This window comes from Alligator mississippiensis, chromosome 9, assembly GCF_030867095.1.
Source record: "Alligator mississippiensis isolate rAllMis1 chromosome 9, rAllMis1, whole genome shotgun sequence".
NCBI lineage: Eukaryota > Metazoa > Chordata > Crocodylia > Alligatoridae > Alligator > Alligator mississippiensis.
In genome coordinates this window covers 76,964,683-76,979,085 of record NC_081832.1, presented here as the reverse complement: position 1 = coordinate 76,979,085, position 14,403 = coordinate 76,964,683, and the positions used below count along the sequence as shown (strand labels likewise).

At 56.8% G+C, this 14,403-nt stretch overlaps 1 long non-coding RNA gene across 1 annotated transcript; it reads right to left on the bottom strand.

The window, feature by feature from the left end:
• Positions 1-861: 861 nt before the first annotated feature.
• Positions 862-2,752, bottom strand: LOC109280275 (uncharacterized). The gene is made up of 2 exons (XR_002086522.2): positions 1,943-2,752; positions 862-1,662 (listed from the first exon to the last, which is right to left on the bottom strand). It is a non-coding gene; the product is annotated as an uncharacterized LOC109280275 (long non-coding RNA).
• Between the last annotated feature and the right edge of the window lie 11,651 nt (positions 2,753-14,403).

Genomic DNA, 14,403 nt, shown 5'->3' with positions numbered 1-14,403 from the left:
AGTTTCATAGTTGGTAGGGTCGGAAGGGACCTGAGCAGATCATCAAGTCCGACCCTCTACCCTGGGCAGGAAAGAGTGCTGGGGTCATCCGCTGATGTGACCCCATTTGGGGGCGCGACCCAGAGTTTGGGAACCGCTGCCCTACTGGGAAAGAGCAGGCCCTGTCAAAGTCCTCTCTGAGAACCAGACAGGTGACACCTTCATCCGAACACCATCTTCAAGCTGGCTCGCATGTGCAAACCTGACTGCCCAGCTCAAAACCAGCCAGGCCAGCACATCAGTCAGAGTATAGCAGTGAGGAGCACTTGCTGCCCCTTTCCGATGGGGCCGTGCGCCTTCCCCCCCATACCAGCCCACTGACAGCACCTGTAAAACCTGCGTCACATATATGCCACCCCCTGAGCTTGACATGAAGCAGTCAGTCACCTGCATGCTCTACCTGGGTGCCATGCCGCCATGGCCATCTCCAGGGACTGGGGAAGATCAAAATATCTCAGGAGCTAATTCCCAGCAAGATAAAAGAAACAGACTTTGCTGTGATTCTCGCCACCACCTTCAGTCTCCTGTAGGACTTACTGGGCAGGTGTAGGCACAAATGACATAGGATCTGAATATCAAAACCCAGGGGCAAGCAAGGAGTTTCCCGCAGCACTTAAGTCCCTTGCTCTCCGGCCCATGGACGCGTGCACAGACATCCGTGTGACTGCCATGCTCCAACCCGCGCCACACTCCGTGCATGCTGCTGCGTGCAGGAACGCACAGCCGAGCCTGCAATGGCGAGAGGACGGACTTAACGGCCTAACAGGTTTTCTCATTTAACTTCTCCGAGTCAGTAACACCCACGCGGAAGAGTACACAATGCATGCTCAGACTAGCATTTTATTTCAGTCTCTTCCTCATGCAGGGGATGCGCAGAGGACGGGAGATTAATGGCCTGACAGCACCTCGATATTTTACGCTGTCGTCTCCATTGCAGGCTGTGGTTTCCAGGGCGTCGGTTACTCAGCAGTTCTGAACGGCGGCTGATTTTTCGCGTTATGGCCTTCCTACAGCAAGGGCCTTCCAAGCTGAGGGCGTTTCACGAGAGTTTTGCTGCATGCACACCAGGTAACCTGTGTCCAGCGACTGTTTTCAGAGCACCTTTGTGTGTCTAAGTGATTTCCCCCGGGGCTCTGATCATGCCTAGGTGGGTGGCCCCCGCTACAACCTGCTGCTCCCATCTTAGTGGTTGTGCTAGAGCGACGCCTCCAACAAAAGAATTAAATCTACTTTTTTATTCCCCTCCAAAGTAACCTTTAGCAAGGCTTTGTGAGAGCAAGCAGGGTGAGGTGCTGGGGAAAGGGAATGCCTGACGCTGCAGTGCTTGTCGCGGGAAATGGGACAGATGCACTGTCCCATCGTTACTGCTGAACCGCGTGGGACTCACCCAGTAGCCCAGGGCCACGCCGCCTGGCGAGCTAGCAGCACGTCTCCTTTGCCACACCTCTGTGCCGCTAGCACACGGGCAGCACCAGTGTCTGGGACTGCCTTGCTTTAGAGAACATCTGCCAAGTTAACAGAGATTCTCCAGGCCTGCTCGAAGGGTGCATCTGGAACCAAGAACAGCGCTCTCAGACACCATTAGTGTGCGAGCCAATGCAACCTTGATGCCAACATTTGAGACTGCGGGTGAAGAGAAAGGTGGTGAGGACTAAGTGAATCTCCAATTTAAGTATGGAATGACCCCAGTAACCAGGCTGCAGAGGCCAGGAAGCATCCTTGCCTGCCTTTTAAGGCCTCTTTCTCTCCCATCCCTCTCCCTCCTCCCCAGATCCTCTCACTATTCCCCAAGTCACTGAGAGAATTGTGAAGCCCCTGTATGTTGTAGCCTCACAGATGCCAGAGAGACTTCCAGTGTCTATCCCAGGCTTGGGAAGGTGGTAGACCTGCTGTGGATACATACCTGGTGCTGGACGTCCAGAGCGGAGCAGTCAGACAGAACAGAGATCCTGGTGAGATCCTGGAGCTCCCTCACCTGTGCAAACAGCGCTGGGGGGAGGGAAGGGGGACTCACCTGGGCCAGGCTGTGAGCGTGCTAGGCAACAGCCTTCCCAACAGCCTCGAGGCTGAAGGAAGACAGGCCCTTCACAGCAACACAGGCAGCAAATGACACAAACTCCAGTGCATTAAAGAGACAGGCTTGGATGGTGACAACCGACCTCTGCCTTATGCCCCGGGTGGGGTGAGAGGCAGAACGGATGGGATGGTCACGGCATGAGAGAGCTGGGCCCAGGCAGAGAAGTCTGGCTGCAGATCCAGCGTGAGCCTCTCCCGCGGTCTAGGGATGCTCCAACACAGGGACCTGGCTCGCACGCTCTCCAGTTCAAATCAAATCCTTGCGTGCCAAAACCCCCATGACGCCGGCCTGCTCCACCCCTCCCGCAGCGTTCACCCACATTCCCCAAGCAACGTGGGTTGAGCGGGCTGTGATGAAAAGCTTGGAGAAGTGCAGCAGCAAGGGGATGGTTTGAGACCTCAGGCGCCCCCTTTGCACACTGACTAAGGCTCTTGGCTCTTCTGGTCTCCTCTCCAGCACCTCCACTCCCCAAAAGCAAGCGTGCCTGGGGAGGGCTCCGTCCACCTCTCTGCAGGTGAGCTGCCTTCACAGCAGGCGCAGGCAGAGCCAGGGTAAACACGCCAGCAGCTCCTAGCAACCAACACACAGCTCCAGCCCTGCCCCAGCTGTCCTGGGGACTTCCCTTCCCTTCCCAGACCTATTGAAGCCGGAGGGGTCAGTGGTGGAGCCTGACGTGAAGCGGTGGGTGAACAAGCTCAGCCCGGCACGCCTGGAGCCTGGCGGTCCTCAGCATCCTGCAGCCAGAAAGCCCGTGCAGCGGCTAACACACCAGTGCCCCGTGACGGGGGCGGTCAGCCAGGATTCGGGACCTTGCCAGGCTGCGGTTGTTAAGAGACACTGATGACATGAGCCAGGCATTACTTGGACGCAATCCTGCGTGTTAACAGACCGTGGCCTCAACAGCCCGTTTCCCTGAACACAGCAGCAACACACAGCAGGCGGCTGCCTTGATTGCAGCACCCCCCAGTCTGCCTTTCAGCCAGGCCTCTGGCATAAGGAGCTCTGCCTCTGCGTCCTCTTAGGGATACCCTCTGGCTGCCTAGCGACTATTTCCCTCTATGTCTGACACATACAGCTACAGCCAAACCATATCCCCAGCCCTCACGTTTGCACAGAAATCCCTGTCTGCATGACCAGGCCCTTACGCAGCCTCCCGCTGCAGCAGCGATTTCCAGCCACCTTCCACCATTGGAGGTCCTTCATTATTTTGTCCACTGCAACCCAAGGGAGGGTGGCTAGCATCCCTGTCAACTTCAACAAAGACTGCAAGGCCTGTAGGTCGAAGACATGCTTGCTGAGAGCTGAAACCACCTCCAAAATCAGCGCCGATGCTCAAGCAGCACTCACCCTCCACAGGTATGAGGATGAGTGCAAGAAAATCCTCCCAACCCACTGCCACAAATACAGCTCTTGTGTTGCTCTTAGTAGGCTACCTGAAGGAGGATGGTGTCAGCAGTCCTCCCAGTGCCAATCAGGACCACCATCACTGCCCCTGTGGCTAGTCTTAGTACTTTATTACACCACCTGCAGTGCAGGAAATTTTACCTGCTTTTGGCCCGTGCAAGGTGACAGTCCTACCCTCACTCCGTTTCACGGAAGAGCTTGCAATAAGCCCCAGCTAGCACTGTTTCATTACATGGTGTTTAAGAAGTACTATCACTCATGTTAGGTCTTAAAAAAGGGGTTCTTTAAAAGAAAATGAACTGGCTAACGTCACTTGAGATCCCCTTGGCGCCCAATTTAATTCCGATATTCTTATCAGCTGATGACACGGTAACTTAGGCCTTTCCCCTCACTGTTTTTAAAGGGACTGAACTGCGTCTATACAAGGAAATGAACTGCGTCTAACTACAGCCTGCAGCTTGGAAGTGTGTTTGACAATGCCATTAAAAACCCACCCACCACCTTTTCTCCTAGTGTAGGGGAAGCACTAGGGTCCTCCAGCGAGCTAACAGGTGCTAATGTCCTAACCACCGACACCTTTTGACGTACAGTTCAAACTTGCCTCCAACCTTTAGCGCTTGTTCCCTGCACATGGCCAACTGCAATCCTTGCCAAAACCAAAAGAAAAGTGCATTATAAAATAAATAAAACCCCCTTTTCCTCTTGCCCCTTCGCCTCCCCCCGAGACATAAAAGGACCACGGCAGTTCAGAGCTCTTCTCACGAGCGAGAGCTAACATTCAATCTGCCTTGGGTAGGTAGGACAGGGCTACATCTAACACCACTTTGATATGGGTGATAACAGAGGGTTAGGAAGCAGGGAATTTACAGGGGGAAAACCCAGTTTCCTGTCTTGGAGTTATATCTGTATTGATGAGGATGCCATAGAGCCACGTCAGTGAGACACTGAGTGTCAGCCTTGCAGTTTGAGGATAATCCCCGTTTCTTCAGAACAGCCCTTCAAGCCGCCACATCCAGCATGATTCGCCTGTCACAGAGGTTTGCTATACATTGCTCAGCACTGACAGAGGTCACCACACATCGAGGTCCAATTCTTGCAACCAGCTATTTTTTCCCCCCATTCTGTCCAGTTGGTTCTCACGCCCAAAACCATAAAGTAGCAAGCTTTCCCGAACCAGGCACACAGGCTTCGCCTGTGCTAGAAAAATGACTTGCCAGCTGTTGTGTGGAGCCCCTTGTATGCCCATAACACAACACAGAGCCATGCACAGAACTGCTTACTGGGCTCCGGGAAACACCGCAAAGCTGCTGCAACCATCTGCAGGCCCTGTAATGTTGTGAAGGAGATGCCCCTGCAGAGGTGAGGCGCTAAGGGCATCGGCTCCAGGATGGCCAATGTGAGCACATTGCAGCATTGCTCCAACCTGTCCGTGCCTCCAGAGGGCTCACCCGCAGGGCAGTCCTCCCGTGCAGGTGCAGCAACAGAAGTGAGGTGTGTACAGCTGGCACGGACGGATGTTCTGCTCTGCATGTCCATGCCGAGGAAGGACAAACAGGTTGCTCTCATGACCTCCTTCACCTGCGACACGTCAGACTCAGAACCACTTACCATTCCTGTCGGCCTTTGAGATCCACACGCATGGATCCTCATCACAAAACACCTGGCAGGTGAGCTGGAAGGCCAAGAACAGCCGTGCCAATGGGATGGGACCCTGGACAAATGATCGTCCCTCCACTGCCTGCACCAGTAACTGATGTTGGCCACACATGAGCTGTGAGGTCTGAGGCCCACATTACACACCTGGCTTGCAAAGCCATGTGTTCACAATTAGCATCCCCCAGGATGAAAGCCACCTTCATGTGGCCCCCTGGCCCACGTGGATCAGGGCTGGGGTTGATGACCCACGCTGCAGGCCTCCCCTACACGACCATCTAGTTGTGCTCCCTGGGACTCCTGCCTCTGTCAGGGGCTGGGGCTTACTCAACATTTCTTTGTATTCGCTTCATTCAGAGAGAGGCCTATGGCCTTTACTGCACATGGCGTGCACCTCTCTGGGGTGTTTCCCTAGCATTCCTGGCTGCAGCACCTTAGCACTCATAGCCACTGACGTGCCTCGAGGCCGAAGGCCTGCTGGAAAGCCCCAGGTTTCAATTCCCTATGGAGTCCTTAGCAGCACATAGCTCATCGCACGGTTCCAAAGCACAGCCACGATGGACACTGAGGGCAACTGGGAGCAGCTGGTGCTTCAGGCCGGGTTCCAGGTGCCTAATGCTGCGCACCAAGGGAGGAGCAATGAATGCACCGCCATTGGCCAGCTGCAAACTCTGTGCTTTAAGGGACATGCCCAGCCACCGAGAGGACTTCAGTGGCAGACATAGAGCTCTCCAGCATACCTTAAGCAGGACACCGCTCTGTCTGCACTCCCAGCTCACCCAACCGTGGTGAGGCATGTAGTACGGGGTCCCACAGACCATGCTCTCCCATGCCCATGCAACCCTGCACCATTCACTGCACAGGATAAGGCAAAGGACCATGGAGGAAGGTGCCTCTGGTTACATCATTCAAGCCTGCTGTATGCCTATGCACAAGGAAGCCCGCTGAAGGATGAGAAGACCATCCGCAAATGGCTTCCTCGCTTTGGAGTGCTCGACTTGGCTCCTTTGATATTCTTTTGGATGCAGCTCTCTGCAGAGGTTGCAATGCAGGGCTCTCCTCTGCAAATGTGGTTTGCATTCAGCCTGGCTCGTCTTCCTGCTCCCCCCTCGTGCCTCCAGGACCGCACTAGGTTCCTTGTCACAGCTCTAAGGTGGCGACTGGGCGTGCGGCGAGGGGAGCAGGACGTGGCAGAGAGAACGGGCACTCCCACCTCAGTGCCAGCCCTGAGTCATCGCTGCTTTCGCTCTCATCTGAACATGCAGCAGCTCTGCACAGCCCATCTGGCTTCCAGGGCAGGGCAGGAGGAATCCAGGGGAAGGGGAACGAGCCTCTGCTGGAAGAGCACATAGAGCCCCTGGGGTTTTCCAGCATCCATGCAGCCAGCTGGAGGAGCTGGGGCAGGTGCATCTCAGTCTGCTCCCATGGGAGCTCCCCTGCAAGGGATGCATCAGGTCACAGAGGCCGATTCACCCGCCTGCCCCAAGCCAAAGCGTGGAAGTGGGGACACACTCAGAGGCCTTTTCCCAGCATGGGCAGCACCCCCGAATCCCAGCCGGGCGCTCCCCCTCATCCAGCCAGCATCGCGGCCGGCCTCACGAACCCCCAGCAGTCCCCCAGCCTTACAGTAATAATACCCCGTCAGCAGCTGGGCATCCAGTCAGAGGTAAAAGGGCTTCGGTAATGAAGTAAAGTGCAGTGCCAGCAGCAGGCCGCGGGCGGCTATTGTCCCAGCCCAGTCTCCGGCACACAGAAAGGGGATTAAAGACCTCTGTCAACAGCATGCCTCTGTGCATAAACACCGCCGGGGACAGAGCTGGGGTCCATACATCGTCCGATGAGGTCACCCCGGATAGCATCAGAGCTCTGCAGAGGCTGGCAGCATCGTGTCACCCCTTCCCCCCGCCCAACAACCCTGACGTCCAGACCTGGGGCTGGCAGGGGAGCAGCACCGGCAGCGAGACAGCCAGGGGGACCATCCGGAGTCTGCCTTCACTCCCGCAGGGGCTGGGAGAGGAATTGGGCCCTACATACTGAGCACGGATAGCCGTCTCCAAAAGCTATGCTGGGGTCTGCCTAAAGCTGCATGCTCGAGGGGTGGGACAGGGGGGAGGCACCCCACTGGCTGACATCACGGGTTCAGTGTCACCCCGCGGGAGGCTGGGGTTGAACGCTGGCTGAGGACTGCGACCAAAAACTGAAGATGAGAGCTGTAAGGGCTGAAGTCAGGGAATGGGGTGGGGGGAAAGCAGGGCTGGGCAAGGAGCCCTTGTCAAAGGCACTTCTGCAGCCCCGTCACTGCCCTGGCAGAGCTCACCTTTGCTAGATGCTCACCTGTGCATTGCTTTTAGGCTCTGCATGGTCTTAAATTCCCCTTACTTGCAGCAGGCTGCTGCACTGGCTCTGCCCTTGGCCTCTGCAATACCCCGCCTGGGCCCAGCAGCTCTGGCTGTCACCTGCTCTTACCAGGCTAAGGCTGTCAGAGCAGCGCTTACAGCCCAGGCACTTTGGAAACAACAGCTGCCTTTCCCAGAGTCCCAGCACTGATGTGGTCTGTGGTTCAGCTCCTCAGGGACACGTCCGAGAGGAAAGCCAGACCCATGGGCTCTGCAAGGGCCCCAAAATGCAAGCGCTCTGGACTTCAGTGGCACACTGCTTCGTGCACAAATTAATTGCCTGTGCCCTGCTCCCAGCCCCTGAGGCTGGTAACAAGTGGCACAGAGTTAACCAGGTAAACCAACTAATACTGCATCTTTCATAATGAGGGTTACAGAGATCTCTCACACTGCCTGCCACCGCCGTCTCTGAGCCCTTTATGGGGTGCAGCAGAGTTTCTCTCACACCTCCCCTGCCAGGGAGAGCAGGGCTATTATGCCTCCTTTACAGATGGGAAACCGAGGCACGGAGAGCCAAGTGCTTTAGCCAAGGTCATGCAGGAGGCCTATGGCACTGCAGGGATTTCAAAGCCTCTTCCCAATTCAAAGTTGGTGCCTGGTCCCCCAGACCCTCCTGTCTCCCAGGGAGTGCTGTGGGCAACCCTGCATCTCCCTATCAAACCTTGGGGCTGCTCTCCGGCTTTCCAGGTCCCCTCGTTCATGCCAATCAGAGCAGGAGTGTTTAGTAAGAGCAGCACATGGGTGTAAAATAGTGACCCAGCCCCTGAAAACTGCAGGGATCCCCCCAGCTATAGGCTGATGCTCCCCGAGCCAACAGCATCCAGCCTGTATCCATGGGTGGAAGCAGCCGCCAGGCGTAGCTTAGCAAATGCTTTTAAATGTTGCTGCTGCTTTCTGGAAACGGGCACCGCGTTCAAGGCACAGCAAAACCGGTAGCCTGAGAAGCACAACCCCGGGGCTTTCCAACCACGCGTCAGCCCCCTGACTACGCGGTGTGCCCTTCCACTGCTTCAAGAGGTGAAGCAGCCCGTAGCAAGCCAACCTCCATGCAGCTGCAACCCCCCTGGGAGCAAGCCTGACTCAGCTTTCAGGAGAGCTGATGAAGATAAAGCCACGTGCAGGCACGAAGGGGCCCTGCCTGTGTTTTCATTATTATCCTTGACACTACAGAGAACAGGAGGAGACCTCTTCACCCCTCTGTCTCTGCGCTTCCCCGACACGTGCGGCACCCGACAGCAAACTCAGCACTGAGCATCTCCAAGGGACAAAGATGAGGCTTGTGGGACACCAAGGGCTTCCTCTGGTTTCGGAGTGGTGCCGGTGGAAATGAGCACCGTCACAGGACCGTCGTCTCTGGTAGCCGCCTACACCCCCATCCAAGGCCGGGAAGTTGCTTTTCAAAGCTGGAGATGCCCACGCTCTAATACGGGGATGTTATTTTTAGTGATGTATATTAAGCAACCAGCAAAGTTGTCATCGGTTTCTCTGGTGGAGGCTGCTGCGGAGGGAACAACTGCTCTGGTGCTAGTATTGAGGAGCTGCATTCCCTTTGTTGGGAGGGACAGGGGTGCTTCAGATACACAGAGTGTTTTAGCCATAAAAGTTTTATTTTTGGCCCCAAGTTGGCTGTAGGGGTCCCAATCGGCTCAATGAAGGATGGGTGAGGGGGTCTGTACCAGGCCGGGAGAGACAGCTGTGCAGGGCTAAGGGGATCAGGGATGGTGTAGACACTCCAGACATGACCAGAGGCCTAAACATAGGTGTCAGGTGCAGGATACAGCCCACAACCTTTGTCAGCTGTGGGTGCACTCACTCTTAAGGCCCATCTTGCACTGTGGCCTGGCAGACAGCAGTGAACCAGGACCCAGGAGCCCTGCAGCCCAGTCCTGGCTCTGCCACTGACCTGCAGGATCCCCTTGGACAAGTCCCTTCATCTCCCTTCACTTTAGCAGTACGATGGGGATTGTCACACTTACCTGCTTGGAGACCTGAGGATGAGCACGCTATTCTCCATCATGCACAGACACACCAAACTGCAACGGACTTTGCACACCGTGCTTTTGTCATGACACCGACCATGTTAGTAAATCCTTGTGTCCTCTGGCACCTTAGCCTGACTCAGGGGCACACCGTGTTCAGTGGGCACATGCTCTCCAGGGCACAAAAGAGGTTAAATGCATCTGCCTTTTAGCTCCTCGACTCTCTTCCTATAAAGACTGGAGAACGGTTGTGTATGAAGAGCACTTTGAGGCTATTCTCGTCCAACAGTCAGTGCCCGGCTGGGCGGTGAGGACTGATTTATTTTGCAGTGGTCCTATACAGAGCTGGCTGGAGCAGCAGCAACGTGGGTTTGGCTCTCAGACCTCCTGGGGAAGGGTTTCTTCAGCTGTGAAAGAGAAGCCACACAGCTAGGGAAGAGAATCCACCCACCGGTGCAATCTAGGGCATTACAGCTCCGCTGGAGACGCAGACACAGGCAGATCAAGGCTTGGAGCATCTCCTGAGCTGTCTCTGCGCGCATGGAACAGACAGAGGAGCTCAAAAGCAATCGCTACTCCCACTCAGGCCTCCCACGCACACAGAATCCCCTGCAGATGCATGCTTTTCCAGGAGACGAGTTTCCTGGAAGGTATTTTGGGATGTCTCATTTGCTGCGAGCAGCTTTGTATCAGGGCAGGTGCCAGATGCGGCATTTCCTTGCGGTTGGAAGCAAGAAGATGCACCTGTTGGCTGGGTGGAAATCCTGCCTTTCCTTTCTCTTCAGGGCTGGCCAACAGCCTGGTGCGGTCCCTGCTTTTCTCCGGAGCTCTGCCTCTTCTGCTACCGGCGATGGAGATTGCACCGCGCCCAGGCCCTGCAGCCAGGGATCTTGGGTTTCAATCTGCCCACAGAGCACCTTATGCACGTTGCAGCACAGAGGAGCTCTTCTAAGATGCCTGGCAGAAGGCTTTCACTGCTGTTCTGCCCAGACTACGTGAAGCAGAGTTGTTTAGACACCAGGGATGGGGCTTTTGCTTTTTAAATGTTTTCTTGCTCCCTTTCAAGCATTCAGGAGCATCCACTGGTGCTTGGCAGGGAGACAGCCACGTGATGCAGTGTTTCCTGCAAGAGCCTGGCTGGATGTCGCGGGGTTTGGAGCCTCTAGATTTGTCTGTGCATGGAGGGAAATGATCTGGGGTGGAGCCCTGGAGTCTGCAGTGGATTTCGTGTGAGCCGCAGCGTTGCCACAAGTGTGCCATACGTAGGATTGCAGGGCAGGAATCAGGCTGGATTTGCCTGTCTCCTGGGCTACCCACAGTGGAAGATAGTGAGTCCTGGGACTGGAAGACACTGCCCCAGAGCCCGTTTTTCCGTGGTGCTGAGAGCTGGCAGCGCGAGCTGTGCCAGGGACACGCCGGTTACCCCAACACTTGGAAGAGGCTGGACATGGCTATTCTGCATCCCCCCCCCCCCCCCCCCCCCCCCCCCCCATGAGCTCAGCTCAGCCCTGAGCACAGCTGGCCTGAGCCCTTGTCACGACTCTCTCTCTGACCGCGGTCGGGGATTCTTCCTGGGATCTGCCAGTTTCAAACTTTTCCAACTCAGGCGACACAGCCCAGCAAAGGGAGGCCAACCCTGGTCTCTGCACTTCCATCCCAGTCTCCTTGCACCTGTCCCTAGAAAACAAGGCCGCGGCGGTGGGCTCTGCCCATTGCCCATCTGCCCGCTGCAAAAGACTGCCCTGCCCGTGCCCCATTGCCAGAACCCACGCCAGCTCCCCGGACCAGAGCATCCCCGCTCCCGAGATCAGCGGCTTTGTGGGGGTGTTAGGCAGCCCCCCCCCCACAGACTCGCACAGCATCCTGGGCAGTGCCGTGACATGGTGAGTGCCCCCGCCCTAGCCCTCTATTTGCCTCCCATCATTAATTTCTCCATTTAGTTCATTAATGAGGCCCCCGGTGCCTGCAAGCACATGGCAGCAAAGATATTATTGCCATCAATAACGCAGGAGGTGGCCGATGCCTCGGACTGGCCGCTCAAAGCTGCGGGGGGGATCGCATTGTTCGATGGAGCTTCAGAAGAAGGGAGAGTCAGCTTCCCCGGGCCCTTTAGCTACGATCCCTTCTCCCCTCCTTGTATGTCCCTGGCACTGCACCCAGATGGACCAAATGCCCCTGGTGTAACATCTCTGTAGCATTCCCCACCCTCCCTCAATGATGCCTCTTGCTGCTGCCGTTCCACGGCTCATCTTGGTGATTGCTGGAAAGCTGGGACAGCCAGTAGCTTCCCTTTGCTCCCTGCTATAGGGCTCGAGGTTTGCAGCTATCAAGGTTCAGAGCTTCACAGTGATTATGTCCTGGTCCCCCTGACTATTTGCAAGGTGCCAAGAGAAACGAGTGCACGTTCAGATCGGCAGATCTGCTCAGGGAGAGTCATCAGCAGGTGTGATTATACCTCCAGGGTCTTTGGGGTCCTGCTGCCTGTGTGGATGCTCCCATAGACTCCCAGAGAGGGCTGGGAAACCTAGGCCAGCCCCTATGCAAGGCAGGATCTTCCCCATCCAAAGTGCCCCAGCCAAGTGTCTGTGCACCCTTCTCCGAACCCAGAGTGGAGATGCCACCCCCTTGCTCTGGAACCGGGTCCAGGCCTGACCCACCCTCATGGTTAGGACTTCCCAACACCCACCTTAAATTCCCCCCGTGCAATGTGTGTTCCTGGTGCAACGCATGCTCCTATTTGGGACCAGCGCGGCCTTTCTCTGGTCTGGCCGACATGGCTTTCACAGTGCCACAAGCTGAGCTAGAAAATAGGAAAAGGCTCATAGGGCACTGGGCAGCCGCAAGGAGTGGTACTGGTATACTGGGATGCCAGTAGGTAACCTCCCTGCCTGCACAACCCCCTTGGTGGGTTTGAACCTCCTTCTGCGCAGTGTTGGGGCTCACGGTCTCTTTGCTCTGCTTGCTCAGCCACCCCCTTGCCCTGCAGTCCTGCATCCACCTAGGCTGTCCCTACATCACTGCCAAGGGGCCAGCCTAGGGCCCCGATGGGAGAGGAGCTGCTCCGCAGCTTCCCAAATGGTGCTGAGTCACCATGGAGACAAGTCGCAGAGACCAAGGCATGAGAGATGGATCCCGGCCAGACGCCTGCCCTAATAGCTAGCAAGCCTGCGGTGCCGTTCCTCCTGGGAGCCTTCCTGCACATGCGGGTGCTCCTGCCTGCAAAACGCCTTGCACAAGAGGCAGAGGTAGCCCCACTTAACAGCTGGGGAAACTGAGGCACAGCCCGGTTGAGTGACTCGCCTAGGGAAGGGATTGGGGGGAGGGCCATGACCTCTCTCCAGGCCTGAACAGAGATGCCATCAAGGGTTTCTGGCAGGCTCAGGGCCTGCTTCTGGCTCTTGGGAACGCATCAGGGCAGCTTGGAAGAGGGTGACGCAGCTGAAGCGGGTCAGGATGGAGCATTTCCCCCTCCCCCAGCCCGAACCAGGGCTGAGCACACGCTCCAGCCCTGCTCCCCTTGGGCCGAGGCCAGGCACCTGGCCTGCTGCTCTGTGCGGCTGGTGCGATAGCCTGGTCCCAAATAGTTCTGCTCACATGACAAAGGGAGATAGCGCAGTGCCCGCCTCGGCTCCGGGCTCTGCAGGGGGACAGCGACAAAGGCAGCAAAGGAGCCAGCAGTCCTTGGCCCACGATAAAACCGGCTCCGCAGCAAGCCTGTGTGTAATCAAGGGAGGGCAGCCCCAGCTGGTTGCTGCATCTCAGCCTGCCCAGGCAGGGCGGGACACCGGCTCCCCCACCTTACAATGCGGCAGAGATAACGCCGAGCTCCAGGAGAGGTGGGGGGAGAGGACAGAGAGGCTGTGTCTGCAGAAGGGAGAATTTCCCACAGCCTCAGCCCACTGTGCAGCTCCCCGGGACCCTAGTGTAGACAGGACTCCAACCCCAGCCCCTGGCACTGGGACTTTGGCAGAGGGTGCAGGTGCTGGGGGACCCTGGGGTCTCTGTCCTGATGGGGCAAGCTGCTCTCTGGGGGGCTTGTCACGCAAAGGGGAAACTCTGGGTCGCAGAGGGTTGCTCCCGTGCTCCAGGACTTCAGTAGGGGAGGTCCTGCATGCTGCGTCTGCAATGGGGGGGGGGGGGGTCCTGGGAGGGCAGCACAGAGCCCAGGCATGTCCCCTCTGGAATCAGGATGTGGTAGGGATCCCAGCAGAGCCTCCTCTTGCAAAGCTGGTGCGCTCTGCTGGGATCCACTGTAAGGGGAAGGAGAAGGAGACAGACGGGTATGGGAGCGGAGGTGGCACGCCTGGCTTACCCTGACTTTGCTGCCATCTCCTGCCCAGAAAGGCAAAGCACTGAGAAGGGAGCAGCCTTGGGTCTGACAGTGAGTGAAGACAAGAGCTGTTCCCCCAAGCTGGGGCTCTGTTGAGGGCTAGGACAAGCCTGTCCTCTCTGGCTGGCACAGACAACAGGTCCCTTTGACCAGCCACCAGCTCCATGCGGTTGCATCCTCTGCAGTTAGCACGGGGACAGATAGCTCAGTGCAAAAACGCCCCCAGCCCTGCCTCCCACCCAGACCTAGAGGAGCCTCTGGGAAAGCCACCAGGACCTCTGCAACCTGCATTCACCTGCCTCTGGGCTTGTCTGATGCTGACCCCTTTCCCCTGGCAGTGGCTCAATGCAACCACGTGGAGTGGGCGCTGCGAGCAGGCCCCGAGCTTGGCAGGACCCATGGTCATTGTAAGGGAAGGAGTCACCAAAAAGGGGACATCAGGGATATTAATGTTCCTGCTCTGGCCTTTTCCACACAGAGGGAAAGCCCATTCTTCTGTGTCCCTGTGTCTCCCGGAGCCACGGG